General features: G+C 44.7%; 1 protein-coding gene across 1 annotated transcript in view; it reads right to left on the reverse strand.

Annotated features, from left to right (window-relative positions):
- SUPT3H (SPT3 homolog, SAGA and STAGA complex component) overlaps positions 1–15,024 on the reverse strand; it is a 475,057-nt gene that overhangs the window by 153,576 nt on the left and 306,457 nt on the right.

The raw sequence follows: 15,024 nt of genomic DNA on the forward strand, positions 1-15,024 counted from the left end.
CTAAAGGTAGCACTATGACCACCACCAGAGAGTGGCTTGATTGGCTAAAAGAATCGGATCGGTCTTCCAGGTTCCAGACCTTTTACAAATCTATTCAATGCTTTGCAGTTTTACCTGTTACAAGCTGTTCAAGTGAAAGAGACTTTTCGAAACTAGCACATGTAAAGAACAAACTAAGAAGTACAATGTCCCAACAGCGCCTCAACTCACTCATGATTTTGTACACTGAACAAGAATTGGCTTTCTCAGTTAATTACACATGATGTGATTGAAGAATTTAAGTCCATAACACCTGGTGAGCAATGTCTCATTCTCTAGGACAGGAAGATGAAGAAACCTTAATCTGTTTTGGTCAATTTGGGTTATCTCATTATCTGGTTAAAAATAAAGATCATGAAAATTTACTGGATCTTTGTATACACCTGGTTATCACTACAGCAAAAATTTGGTATTTTGTGTCTCAGTTTGTATTTTTAAAGTAAAGTTTAGTTGTTAATTTAAAAAAAAATTAAGTTTAGTTAAGTTTTAGTTTCTTTAGTTTGTTTGATGAATAAAAATAACGTCCTTTATGATTGAGTATTCAATAAATGTTTGCCTTTAAAAAAAAAAAATAAATACAATTCCCTGGGTGCACACCCTAATTAAACGTGCTGCGCACGCCTATGATTGCCTGCTGATTTGCAATGCAAAGTTGGAGCTATCTGGTGGAGTACATCTTCCTCCTGAAGAAATCCAGCTTCTTTGCACCTTAGCCCAGGGAGTGGGCCCCTGCTGCCCTTGCCTCTCCTGCTCGTTGACCACCGCCACCACCACCGAGTCTGGTGGGGAATGCATAAATAGACATTTGGAATCCTTGAAAGGCATGAAATATTTCATCTCGACCCCTTTGGCTGTGAAGGTCAGAGAGGCCGGTGTTGCCAATGGATCTTAGTAGTCTCCTGAATGGTCTTAATCAGGGAAGTGCCACCATGGTAGGGCCTGCTGGGGATAAGATGTCCATGATAGGGTCTGATACCACGGTGACCTCATCCATCTGGATACCTAGATTCCGTGTCACCCACCTCATGGGTTTCAGGGGCTCTGCTATCTAGAGGTGGAGGCCCTGAAAAGGTTCCCGCCATTGCCTCATCGGGTGAAAACGATGAGGAGATCCAAGCCAGAGCGGGTCCTCCCTGCCCATCTGGCTCGTCGAAGCGGTACCAGTTGTCTGTTGCTGCACCCAACTCAGTGCCTATTGTGGTGCTGACCGCAGTGCAGCTGCGGTGCCATTTGTAGCCTGATCCAACTTAAGGGGCACAAAGGCTCACCCAGACCCAGAATCAAAAGAAAATTATGTTTGCTTCCTGGAAAGAAAGAGCTTTAATTTCTAATTTGGTATAAGAATCTAATTAGAACTGAATACAGAAAGGCTGCAGGACTGAATGAGGTATCTTGTGGCATTTAAAAAGAACTGTGCCCTATGATCATGATAAATATGCCAAGATTTGAGGATTCTTTATGTTATCAATCACCCAGAACTGGAGAGTTGAGGGCTCCTTCTCTTCCGTATGTTTTTTATTATTACTGTTCTCTTCTTTAATAGGGAAGATAAAAAATGAAGAGATGGAAAGGCTGAGTTTGAGTTTCAATGGAACTTGCTCCCTTAAGTGACTCAGGTGCTTTTGAAAATCTTATCTAACAGCCAAAATAAAATTAACATCAATATCACATATTTTGAGGATGAAATTCACACCCTATTTTAAACACTCACACACAAAATAGGAGGAAAAACAACAATCCTGTTTTCTTGATAATTATCCCCAAACTGAATTTATCTAAAACATTTTCTATATGAAACTAGCACAAAAAAATTTATCTCTGGGTATGCTAATTGGCTCCTTGACCTATCTAATTATTCCAACAAAAAGAAATAGGCTTTTTAAAACAATATAATCTGTTTCAGGAGGATAAGTTTCAACTGCCTAATTTTGTATTTGCGCTCCAAAATTACACCATATCCGTTAGAGATTGTTCACAACAATTCTTCAAGAAACAGGAGGAATCCAAGTTTTTGAGTGCACATCTGATTTGTGTAGCTGAGTACTATAGAGTTCTTTTCATAATACCAGCAAACAATAAAACAGAAATGAAAGCAAACAACTGGTTAGTTTAAGTGATTTAAGTATCTGCTACGTACCAAAATTTGATTCAAATGTATTGTGGCAGCACTAAGTGGATAAAACGTAAATTCTACTGTGTTTTAAATCATACAAATACTGAAGTTCACCAACTCCTCAATATTTCTGGAGACTGTTTTAAAAAATTGCATTAAAGAGTATTACGTAGTAATTATAGTATCTAATACAAATTAACACTATGTTTTCATGGCAAATATAGTTACAAAAGACAAAAATGAAATCCATTAGAATATCAATATAAACAGCATGCAAACAAAGTTAGAATAAGGAATGCACAAAACATTTAGTTCCAGCATTCTATTTTTACCAATATAACATACAGTTAAACTAATATATGATTTGGTAGTCGTAGTCATCCAAAACACCCTTCAATCTGTCATTCAATCTTTATTCATACTACTATGGGAAACTATTTCTCAATTTGTAAAGAAGACAATCAGAATATGTAATATGGATACAAATATGATTTAGGGAAAATAGATTCCACCCACTGGAAATGTTTAAAGAAATAGTCTCCTAAATCACAACATCTCCAGTTAATTTCAGCATGAGTAATATTTAACAAATAAAAGCTGAATTGTGAGCAACACTGTTGATTGTGAATGTTGATTCTCTGGGGCAGGAACAGTCTTATTACTCATGTATATAATATCTCTCACAACAGGGCCCTGTGTCTCAGTGGGGCCTACATGTACTACTGTAATAGATAATCATGAATGTAATTTTAATATTTTGGATATTTAAGATAAAAAAGTAATAAACTGAAAACAGCTTACATGACTCTTCAAAAACACAAGTCAACAAGATTCCTTGAGTACCTAAATATCTTACCAACTAACTCAGATGGAGACACAACAGTCAAGATACATTGGGTGAGTGCCCATGTAAGTGTGATGTGGGGTAAGGAAAATGTTGGCCAGAAATTTTCCATCCAAGTAAAATTTTGATGAAAATCAGAAAAATAAATTGATGAAAATTTGTGGAAAATATTTCTGCTTTCCCATCAGTCCCAGAATTTTTTTTAAAATGCAAACTGTGAAATTGTGCAAGAACATTTGTTTTGTTTTTCAACCACCTGACCAACACTGATGCAGGCATCTTATTGCAGTGATTTTTAAAAATGATTATCAAAGAACTGTTACAAGGAGTACAAGAGTATGGAAGAAGGGGTGAATGTCAAACTAGGATTTTTCATGGGTGGATGAAGAACAGTAAAGGAGAAGATAGGAGAGAAATGAAGGTCAAATGAAGAGAGTATAAAGAAATGCAAAGTAGCATAAATGTGAACTTTGAACAACAGATATCTGTACATGAAAAATGGCACAGAATCCCAAGTCTTATTTAATGTGCATTCTTCAATTAGCATTCATTTCCCAAGGACCTTGATTTGAATGGGCTGTTTCACATCATCTTAGCACAGAGAAAAAGGATCACTTTTAAGCTGTGAAAGGGCACAGAAAAAAAAATAAACAAGCCTGCTGAACATAATTTCCTCTTTATTGCTACTGCAAAGTTATGAAATGAAATCTATTATTTAATTACATTGGATCAAGCAACAGGAAAAGAAGGGAGTGTTCAAGTCACAACATCCCTAAAAGAATAAATTACTACACTTCCTTTTGAGTAGAAGACAGTTTAAATGTATGGATTCAAATTATCCAAACAGTTCAAATCAAACTACTAGGGAGGTGAGGGGACCTTTTTATGGAGGCATGGAAGACTGCAAAATGCACTCTAAAAATGTTAACCAAAATATCTGCTGAAAGTGGAAAACAAAAACCAGCATTTCTGCCAGAAGATCCTTTCAATATTTGGAAAAAACTACCTTCATTCAATATTCTCCTACAACTTGAAGAGAGCCTCAAAACTGTACAACAGTTTTTAATATTGGACTGCCTTTTTAATTTTCCATGTTGAAGACTGTTTTAGTTCGTTTACTATGAAACCTCCAAAATTTGTCGGGCTATTACAATCAAAATTTTATTAGCCACGCAGGATTTGCCTTAACTATGCTTGAGTAACATTTACTAGATCTTCCAAATTTAATACAACTGTTCGGAAATAAATTGCTTTAACTTTTTCTCTCTTTGGATTATATTCTTGGCAGAAGGAAAATATGAAATTTTAAAACAATAATGAAAAAGTAAGTGGCATTCTATGATACTGTGATAGATCACTTAGCATCTGGCATAGACCCCGTAACTGAGAGAACACCAGCCAAATTCTATGGTCTCTTATACACACACTCCCATTGACTTGAGCGTAGTTTCTCTGGAATAGGAGCACAGAATTTCCCACTAAAGTATTTTCTTCTCTTTAAATACACCATGTAGTATTTAGTTATTACTTCTACATTTCATCTACTAAAGAATAAAACTTTGCTTCCAAAGGATTCCTACAATAATAAATAAATAATACTCCATACCATGGCTGCACTTAAAAAGTTGCTTAAGTTTTGAAAGATTTTACCAGTTTGAGAGGTATTCCCTATATTGGAAAGGAGGAATACTTCTGGACCACTAATATTTCTCAAAACTGAAAATATATTAAAGTGTAATTGCTCTTCACAGATAATCTTCCTTTAAGTAAAACATAACGAATTACTTAAAAGCAATTGCATGTAAGTTTCAAGTCCTTGTGTGATAATATCCCGTACTATTATAATAATCATACTTTGCACTTGTATCTTTCACCTGAGGATTTCAAAACATTGAAAAAAAAACGGTAACTCACCTTTATAACTGTTGTTCTTCGAGATGTGTTGCTCATATCCATTCCATTTACGTGTGCGCACACCGCGTGCATGGCCATTGGAGAATTTTTACCCTAGCAACACTGGTGGGTCGGCTGTGGAGCCCCCTGGAGCCGCACCTTCATGGCACTCGATATATACCCCAGCCGACCCAGTGCCCCCTCAGTTCCTTCTTGCTGGCTACTCTGACAGAGAGGAAGGGGGGTGGGTTTGGAATGGATATGAGCAACACATCTCAAAGAACAACCATTACAAAGGTGAGTAACAGTTTTTTCTTCATTGAGTACTTGCTCATATCGATTCCAATTTGGTGACTCCCAAGCCTTACCTAGGCGGTGGGGTCAGAGTGAAGTAACGTGGATTGTAGGACCGCTCTACCAAATGCTGCTTCGTCTCTGGCATGCCAGATGATACAAAGCAAAAGTACGTAAGAAGAACAAGTTGCGGCTCTGCAGATCTCCTGGATTGGCACCTGGGCCAGAAAAGCCACCACCGAAGCCTGGGCCCTTGTGGAGTGAGCAGAGAGGGGTGGGGTCAGTTCACCAGCCAGATCATAGCAGGACATGATCCACGAAGAGATCCACTGAGAGGAGACCGGGAAGCCTTTCATCCGATCTGCCACCGCAACAAACAGCTGTGTTGTTTCCCAGAATAGCTTCATACACTCAGTGTAGAAGGGCCCTACAGACTTCGAGGGAGTGTAACCGCTGTTCCTGGCAGCTAGTGTGCGGTTTTTCGATAAAAAACCTGGAGAAAAATGTCCTGGCTGATATGGAAGGCCGATATCACCTTGGGAAGAAAGGCCAGGTGAGGCGGGAGCTGAACCTTAACTTTATGGAAGATCATATAGGGTGGCTCTGAGCTTGGAGACACATTGCGCCGACATGATAGAGACAAGGAAAGACATTTTCCAGGAGAGGTATAAGAGGGAGCAGGTGGCCAGTGGCTCGAATGGGGGTCCCATGAGTCTGGAGAGGACCAGGTTAAGGTCCCATGTGGGGACTGGCTGTCAAACCTGTGGGCAGAGATGGTCCAGGCTCTTGAGGAACCTACCGACCATGGGATTGACAAAGACAGAGTGGCCATTCGTGCCCGGGTGAAAAGCAAAGATGGCTGCAAGGTGAACTCTGACAGAGGATGCCACCAGGCCCTGCCATTTTAGGCTCAGGAGATAGTCCAAAATGCGAGGCACAGATGCCTGGAGGGGAGGGCATGCTGCGCTGAGTGCACCAACATGAAAATCACTTCCACTTAACCTATACGTGGCCCGCGTGGAGGGCTTCCTGCTGCCCATCAGCAGTTGCTGTACAGAATCCAAACAGAGAAGTTCTGAAGGGTTTAGCCATGCAGCATCCGCACCGTGAGGTGGAGAGATTATAGGTCAGGATGGCAGAGGCGGCCATGATCCTGAGTAATCAGGTCTGGAAGAAGAGGCAATGGGACTGGAGTGTCCACAGAGAGCTCCAATAGCGTGGTGTACCAATGTTGTCTGGGCCATGCCGGGGCCACCAGAATCAGTCATGCCCTGTCCCTGCACGCCTAGTGCAAGACCTTGTGCACATGGGAGAAAGGGGAGAAGGCATAAACTAGCCAACTTGTCCACTGGAGCAGAAAGGCGTCTGTGAGAGAGCTCGAGGAGCGGCCTCGAAGGGAGCAAAATTGGGCATTTCCAATTGCTGCGGGAGGCAAACAGGTTGACCTGGAGAAACCCCCACTTTTGGAAGATGGGGTGGATGACATCTGGTCGAAGCGAACACCCGTGGGAGCAGAAGGATCTGCTCAGGTGGTCCGCCAGCGTGTTCTGGACCCTGGGGAGAAAGGATGCCACTAGGTGAATGGAGTGGGCTATGCAGAACTCCCACAGTCAAATGGCCTCTTGACAGAGGAGGGAGGAATGGGCCCCCCCTTATTTGTTGATGTAGAACATGGCCATGGTGTTGTCTGTGAGGACTGCCACACAACGACGGTGCAACGCTCCTGGAAGGCTTGACAGGCAAGGCGTACTGCCATCAGCTCCGATACGTTGATATGAGGGGAGAGTGTGGACAGGGGCCATAAGCCCTGTGCCTGAATGTCCCCAAGGTAGATGCCCCATCCCAGGGCTGACGTATCCGTGATAAGGCACGCATTCATGATAAGGCTGAGGGCTGTGAAAGGGGACTCCTTCGCATACCACCCGGGGACCTAGCCACCACTGCAGGGAGGCCAGGACTCGCTTCAGGACGGTGACAACGAAGTTCAGACTGTCTCGACTTGGGCGATAGACTGATGCCGGCCAGGCTTGTAGCGGTCAGAGTCGAAGTCTGGCGCACCTGGTCACATACATGCAGGAAGCCATGTGTCCTAGAAGACTCAAGCAAGTTCTTGCCGACGAGGTCAGGAAGCTCTGAAGGCTCTGGATGAGGCCCACTATAGTTTGGAAATGAGTGCCTGGCAGGAAGGCTCGAGCCTGCACGGAGTCCAGAACCTCCCCGATGAATTCTATTCTCTGGGTCAGTTCTAGTGTCGACTTTGCCACGTTGAGAAGGAGGCCTAACCAATGAAACATGACCGTGACCAAGCAAAGATGGGACTGTACCTGTTCTCTGGAGCATCCCCGGATAAGCCAGTCATCGAGGTAAGGGTTTACCTGCACCCGCCATCGACAAAGGAAGGCCGCCACGACTGCCATACATTTGGGGGGCCGTAGAGAGACTGAAGGGAAGGACCGTGAACTGATAGTGTTCGTGGTTGACCACAAAGTGGAGGAAGCATCTGTTAGCTGGATGAATCACTATGTGGAAATACGCATCCTTCATTTCAAGGGCAGTATACCAGACTCTAGGATCCAGGGAAAGTATAATGGTGCCCAAGGAGACCATGCGGAACTTCAACTTTACCATGAACTTGTTGAGTTCACACAGGTCCAGAATGGGCTGAAGCCTGCCCTTTGCCTTGGGGATTAGGAAATATTGGGAGTAGAACCCCCTGCCGCTTAGCTCCCTTGGAACCTCTGACTGCCCCCATGGCAAGGAGCGTCTGAACCTCCTGAATAAAGAATTGCTCATGAGAAGGATCCCTGAAGAGGGACGAGGAAGGAGGGTGGGGAAAAAAAAATTGGAGAGAGTATCCCGCTTCCACCGTGTGGAGGACCAGCGGTCCGTGATTATGCAAGCCCAAGCATGGTGGAAATGGGATAAATGATTCAAGAAAGGTGGGGTAGGATCCTGAACGAGGTCTGGTAATCGTCCTCAGGCATCCCTTCAAAAGGCCTGTTTTGAGCTGGACGAAGGCTTGGTTGAGCCTTGGCCTGGTCCTGATGGGGGGGTTGGAGGGCTTCCTCCTGCTATTACGTCCCCGCCGCCTATAGAAATCCTGCCTCGGCCGAGGAGGATACAGGCTACTGTTGTGACTGCTGAGGCTTGAAGGGTTTCTGCTGGGTAGCTAATGTGTGCATGCCCAGGGACTTCATTTTTGCCTTTGAGTCTTTAAGGCTTTGTAGCCTCAAATCTGTCTTTTCCGAATACAGGCCCTCTCCATCAAATGGGAGGATTCACTGTCTGCTGAAGTTCTGGTGGTAGGCTGGAGGCTTGCAGCCAGGAAATACACCTCATCACAATCCCTGAGGACAAAGTACATGCGGCGGAGTCCGCAGCATCCAACGAGGCCTGCAGCGAGGTCCGTGCCACTGTTTCACCCTCTTCCTACAAAGCTCCAAACTCCTGTCTGGACTCAGGAGGTACTAACTCCTTAAATTTCAGCATGGAGTTCCAGAAGTTAAAATTGTAATGACTCAGGAGCGTCTGCTGATAAGCGATCCTGAGCTGAAGTCCCCGCGAGGAATAAACCTTGCGCCCAAATAAATCAAGGCGCTTGGCATCCTTTAATTTAGATGCCGGGGCCTATTGGCCATGTCGTTCTTTTTCGTTCACTGATGCCACCACAAGTGAACAGGACTGTGGGTGTGTGAACAGATAGTCATACCCCTTTGAGGGGACAAATTATTTCCACTCTACTCCCTTATCAATCAGGGGAATGGATGCAGGTGTTTGCCAGATTGATCTGACGGTGGTTTGGATGGTCCAAATAAGGGGTAGGGAGCTTCGGCGTACAGAATATCCACCACAAGTCCTCCTGGTGGGCGCGGAGGTCTATCGGAGAGGGACTCAAGACTGAAGTTCCTGCCCCTGCCTCAACAGGTGAGGAGGAGGCGGTGGACACGGGGGGAAGAGGGTCATCTAGGGCCTCTTGCGGCGCTGGGCCCAGCTGTCCTGTGCCCGCGACCTCAGTGCCCGGACCAGGAACTGGTGTTGGAGGAGGTCCTGAAGCGGGAAGAGAAGCCATCATGGTCTCCATGCCTCCCGGGCGGGCCGAATGGTGAAAGCCTCTGGCACTCGCGCCCCAGACGGAGCACCCTGGGCCTGGTGGTATGCCCAGGGCGTCCAGAACAGCCATTGAGTGGCCCCTTGAGCGGGACCTTGCTCCTGCCAATGTCCAGCCCCTGACTCCAGGCGGCTGTGGTTCAAATGGCGGTGCTCTGAGAAATGTGACACTGCCTCCGATCCTGAAGAACGAGACTTTGAACATGAAGGCCACAGAGGTGCCTAGCGGATCTGCGCCAAGTCACATTGACGAGGCAATGGGGAGTGATGCCATGACACTAGAGAGCGGTGCCGGAACCTGGACTGGTACCGAGATCTGGAACGGCGCCTGGATCTGGGCAGAGATGATGACCGGCGTCAAGAGCAGCAACAGGTCCAGGATCTGCTCCTTGACAGCGACTGGCGGGCAGAGCGGTGCTGGGAGTCGGAGTGGTGCCGCTAATATGACCGGCGCCGCGAAGAAGAGCGATGCCAGGACTGCGAGTGGCGTCGAGAGCGGGAACTGCGCCGAGAACGGGATCGGCGCCACAGCTTGACCGACAGTGCCAAGGGTGGATGAGTGCCGGCTTGCCCTGGGACAGTGTCACACAACAGGCGCCGGCGCCTTGGCTTGAGACTGAGGGAATGCCGATACTGTCATGGCAATAAGATCCTTTGCAGCCGCAAAGGTATCCAGAGTGGACAGCAACTGGAGCTCAACCATGCTGCGTGTCGGGGAGTCCAGGGGCACCGGACTCAACAGCTCTGCCATCAGGGCTGGAGTCAATGGTGCTGAAGCCATAGGTTGTGCCCCTAGATGCTCCCCTGCAGGATGTGTCTCCGCGGGCGGTTCCAGGGAGGCTGGTCTCTGCAGAGGTGGGCCAGCCTTTTCCGGCTTCCGGTGCTGCTTCTGGCCTGGAGAGTGGGAATGGTGCCAGGCCAATGATTTAGGTTGTGGTGCCGGGGAGCTTCTGCCAGAGTCTAACGGCGGTGCTGCTCCTACTGCTGTCGCCCGGGCGCTGCATACAAAGGTGCTCGGTGCTGGATCTTGGCGTACCGCAGGAAGCTGAGGGCTAAGAGCCGTCTCCATAAGGAGCTTTCTTAAACGAAAGTCCCACTCCTTCTTAGTCCGGGGACGAAACTCGTTATAGATCCTGCACTTCTCTGCTTGATGAGACTCCCCCAGACACTTCAGGCAAGAGTTATGGGGGTCACCCGTTGGCATGTGCTCAGAGCAGGAACTGCAGGGCTTAAATCCCAGAGCCTTGGGCATGAGCCCAAGAGAAAGGAAGGGGAGGAAGGGAAAAAAAAACCCAGCCCCACTAACACTAACAACTATAACTGTCAAACACTGTAACTAGTAACTATGAACTAAACTATGAGGTATACGCTAGGGAGAGTGGAGAGCAGTGAAGCAGCACTCCACAGTTCCAACAACTGTTATGGGTGATAAGAAGGAACTGAGGGGGTGCTGGGTGGGCCGGGGTATATATCGAGTGCCATGAAGGCGCCACTCCAGGGGGCTCCACAGCTGACCCACTGGATGTTGCTAGGGTAAAAATTCTCTGATGGCCATGCCCACGCAGCACGTGCACACCTAACTGGAATCGATATGAGCAAGCACTCGAATAACAATAGTGCCCTCACGGCCAAGATGGAGACCACTCTATGGGGCAGCTCCAGCCAAGAAAAGGCACACGCAGGAATGCAGCATGGAAACTCTCTTCCGCTCCAGAATAAACACACACTCTCTCTCACACACACACACACACACACACACACACACACACACACACACACACACACACAGAGAGGGGAACAGTACAACGAATATAAGAAAGGGAAATATTTATTTACAGAGGGGTGAATGGATGAAAAAAACAAGGGGAAATGATGGCGGAAGGGTAAAACATAATGACACCCAACATGAGGACCTCAGGCTCAGTGGTACCACAATATAAAAGGATAGGTGCTGAGCGATGCCTCTGGACTCAGAGTTCAGGAATCCTGGGCAGAGTTCCAGTCTGGAAGTGAGTCTTTGGTGCTCCTGGTTGTCTTCAACACCACAAAACTTTCCCCAACAAAAACTCTCCTCATGTCCTCTTCTGCCACTTTACACAAACCCAGACAGAGTAACAGCCTCCTCACTTAACTAGCTACAACCTTCCTCCTTATTCCCAATGCAGTCAAAACCCTCAGTACTCACAACCCCGTACAGTTCTGGGCTCCAGTGATAATGGGACTGGTTCTGGTTTGTCTTTCTTACATGATTCCTTCCTGGCAGCGTTCCTCCTGGCTCCTGACCTGGGCATCCCTGTTCGGCTGCTCTGTCCCTGCAGGGCTTTGGGCTCGTTCCTGACTGCTTTGCTACATGAGGCACTCTTGTCTGGAGTTACAAATACAGACCTGTCCCCGTCACTCTCACTCTCTTGATCCCCTTACTCTGGAACAACCAGCACTTTCTCTCCTTCAGAATGAGGTTTTAAAGGGGCAGTGCTCCTTAAACCACAAGGGATGACAACATTTTACACACTATAATGAATCTCGTAAAAAAAGGAGATAATCATAATCTATTTAAGTATTTATACCCTTTGCATCACCATACAGTTTGCATGCCTTGCAAATTAAATTTATATCCCACCAACACCCCTCATGCACAGCGTTGAGGGGTTTAAGGTAAGTTTGGGGCTTTTTTAAGATTCATTTATTTATTGTGGAAAAGCTAAGGCCAATAACTGAGATCCGCTGTATATCCATTTTACAGAAGGGCAAAATGAGGAAGAGATTTACAAATTTAAACAGCAGGCCATTGCCAAAATCAAGAATGGAATCAAAGAATCCAAACTCCCAGTCCTGTGCTTAAACCACTCGACCTCTCTCCCTCACTACCAGCAACTCTTCTCTAAGGTAATAAGAGAGATATACGGGACAATGCAGAACTAACAAAAAAAAGTACCACTTCTGAGCTTTAGATACTGAAATCCTTCAGTATCTAAACAATTATGTACTCTTGATTAAAGAGCACAAATAGTCTCCAGGGCTTAGAACCATGAAACATGAAGGTGATTTACAAGGCATACATCTATAAAAACTATGCCCAATGTATTTCTCTTCTAATTTATGAGGCTGGGCAGCTTATTGTATAATATAATACCATATATTTCTCAGTAACATATAAACAAAAAACCAACAGCAGCCTTCAAACCTTCACAAAGTGTTATAAATAATATCAGTCATTTTAATACAAGGCTAAGACGTTATAGAGTAAAACAATATCAACATAGTCACTAGTTAGCAGCTTCAGATCTGGCCCAGGAAAGAGATTTGCGCACACAGACCCTTACTCCCACAAGAAAGTGCTTTTAATTTGGTGGGACGCTGAGCGGTGTAGGGGGCCACCTGCCCAGACAGACATTTTGGGGCTTTAATTTGTGAGTTGAAGTCTCACATATTCATAACAAAAATCTGAAAATACTGTGAAGGTTAACTAAATATTAACATGTTATTCCTATCATTTTATTAAATAAATCACAACCATGCTCCTGCTCATATATGTCTCTTATCACATCACTCTGCCACTTCTCTAACACCACCACCACCACCAGCCATGATTACCCACTTATTTGTTCCTTCCACAAATGTCTTCGAGCTTTCTTCTATGCCAACCCTTATGCCCAAACCGCCCTTTCTGAACTGATGTTTGTTAAGGCTTCTAACCTGTCCTCCTTCAAATCCACTCTGGAGAGCCACTTGTACCCGTAAGAAATCAACCAAAGTATTGTGGCCAGGGTCAGGGGCAAATGGGCAAAGTTAATATTTATTTACACAATTACAAAACACAAAATTAGAATACGACAAATGTACATAAAAACTATTATTTATAAGGGCTCCACTAGCGCAAACTTAATTCTGAGTACTTGACTTTGTAAACTTAACATTCTTTAACATAGATCTAGTTATCTTATTTTTAGAAGGAATTCTTTGATTCTTAGATTTTAAGGCTAAGAGGGACCAAGAATTGTTGTTCTTAACCTCGGAGGATAGGGCAAGAAGCAATGGGCTTAAATTGCAGCAAGGGATGTTTAGGTTGGACATTAGGAAAAACTTCCTAACTGTCAGGTGGTTAAGCACTGGAATAAATTGCGTAGGGCTGTTATAGAATCTCAATCATTGGAGCTTTTTAAGAGCAGGTTAAGCAAATACCTGTCAGGAATGGTCTAAACAATATTTAGTCCTGCCATGAGTGCAGGGGACTTGACTAGATGACCTCTTGAGGTCCCTTCCAGTCATATGATTCTGTGATCAGATCATCTATTCCAGTGGTTCTAAACTTTTGTACTGGTGACCCCTTTCACACAGCAAGCCTCTGAGTGCGACCCCCCCTTATAAATTAAAAACAATTTTATAAAATATTTAACACTATTATAAGTGCTGGAGGTGAAGCAGGGTTTGAGGTGAAAGCTGACAGCTCGAGGTCCCCCACGTAATAACTTCATTACCTCCAGAGGGGTCCCGACCCCCAGTTTGAGAACCCCTGATCTAGTCTGATCTCCTGTGTAACATAGGCTATAGAATGGTTTCAGAGTAGCAGCCGTGTTAGTCTGTATCAGCAAAAAGAACAGGAGTACTTGTGGCACCTTAGAGACTAATACATTTATTTGAGAATAAGCTTCCGTGGGCTAAAATCCACTTCATTGGATGCATGCGGTGGAAAATACAGTAGGAAGATAGATAGATAGATACACACACACACACACAGAACATGAAACAATGGGTGTTATCATACACACTATAACCAGAGTGATCAGAATGTCACCCACTACCTTTGCACTGAGCCAAAAAACTGAGTTTCACTAAAGTGTATTTTCCCGAAAGGTATCTGGTCTCGATTTGAAGACATCAAAAGAGAATCCACCACTTCCCTTGGTACTTGGTTCCAATGGTTAATTACCCTCTGTGTTAAAAATGTGTCCCTCACTTCTAATTTGAATATGTCTGGTTTTAAGTTCCAGCCGTTGCTTCTTATTAAGACATAGGAGATAACTGCCTCATTCCACTCAGTACTGGTGAGGCCTCAGATGTATTGTGTCCAGTTCTGGACACCAGAGGAGAGCAACAAAAATGATAGAAGGTTTAATAAAACCTGACCTATGAGGAAAGGTTAAAAAAACCTAGGGGTGTTTAGTCTTGAGAAAACAAGAATGAGGGGGAAACTGATAACAGTCTTCAAATATGTTAAGGGCTGTTCTAAAAAGGACAGTGATCAGTTGTTCACCATGTTCACTGAAGGTAAAACAAGAAGATTTAGATAAAATATTAGGGAAAACTTTTTAAATATAAGGATAGCTAAGCTCTGGAACATATTATCAAGGTTGATTGTGGAACAGCTGTCACTGGAGGTTTTTAAGAACAGGATAGACAGATATCTCTCACAGATGGTCTAGGTATACTTGGTCCTGTCTCAGTACAAGGAGATGGATTAGATGACCTCTTGAGCTTCCTTCCAGCCCAATGTTTCTATAATTCTATGATTATTATCAGCCGCTGGGGATCCAAAACATTCCCAACTCTAGTAACCTTAAAACCAGCACTGCGAACATTCTCTCAGTCAAAGGCAGATAAACATCACCACATCTTGGGGTTACTGCCCCAAACTACCTTCATCACCTCAATTAGCCTGCTCTATTCCATGTCCCAGTCTCTATCAATCACTGTGTACAGCATACAAAACCACAGCCTAGGATGGATGAGATAG

Source organism: Dermochelys coriacea, chromosome 3 (genome assembly GCF_009764565.3).
Source record: "Dermochelys coriacea isolate rDerCor1 chromosome 3, rDerCor1.pri.v4, whole genome shotgun sequence".
NCBI lineage: Eukaryota > Metazoa > Chordata > Testudines > Dermochelyidae > Dermochelys > Dermochelys coriacea.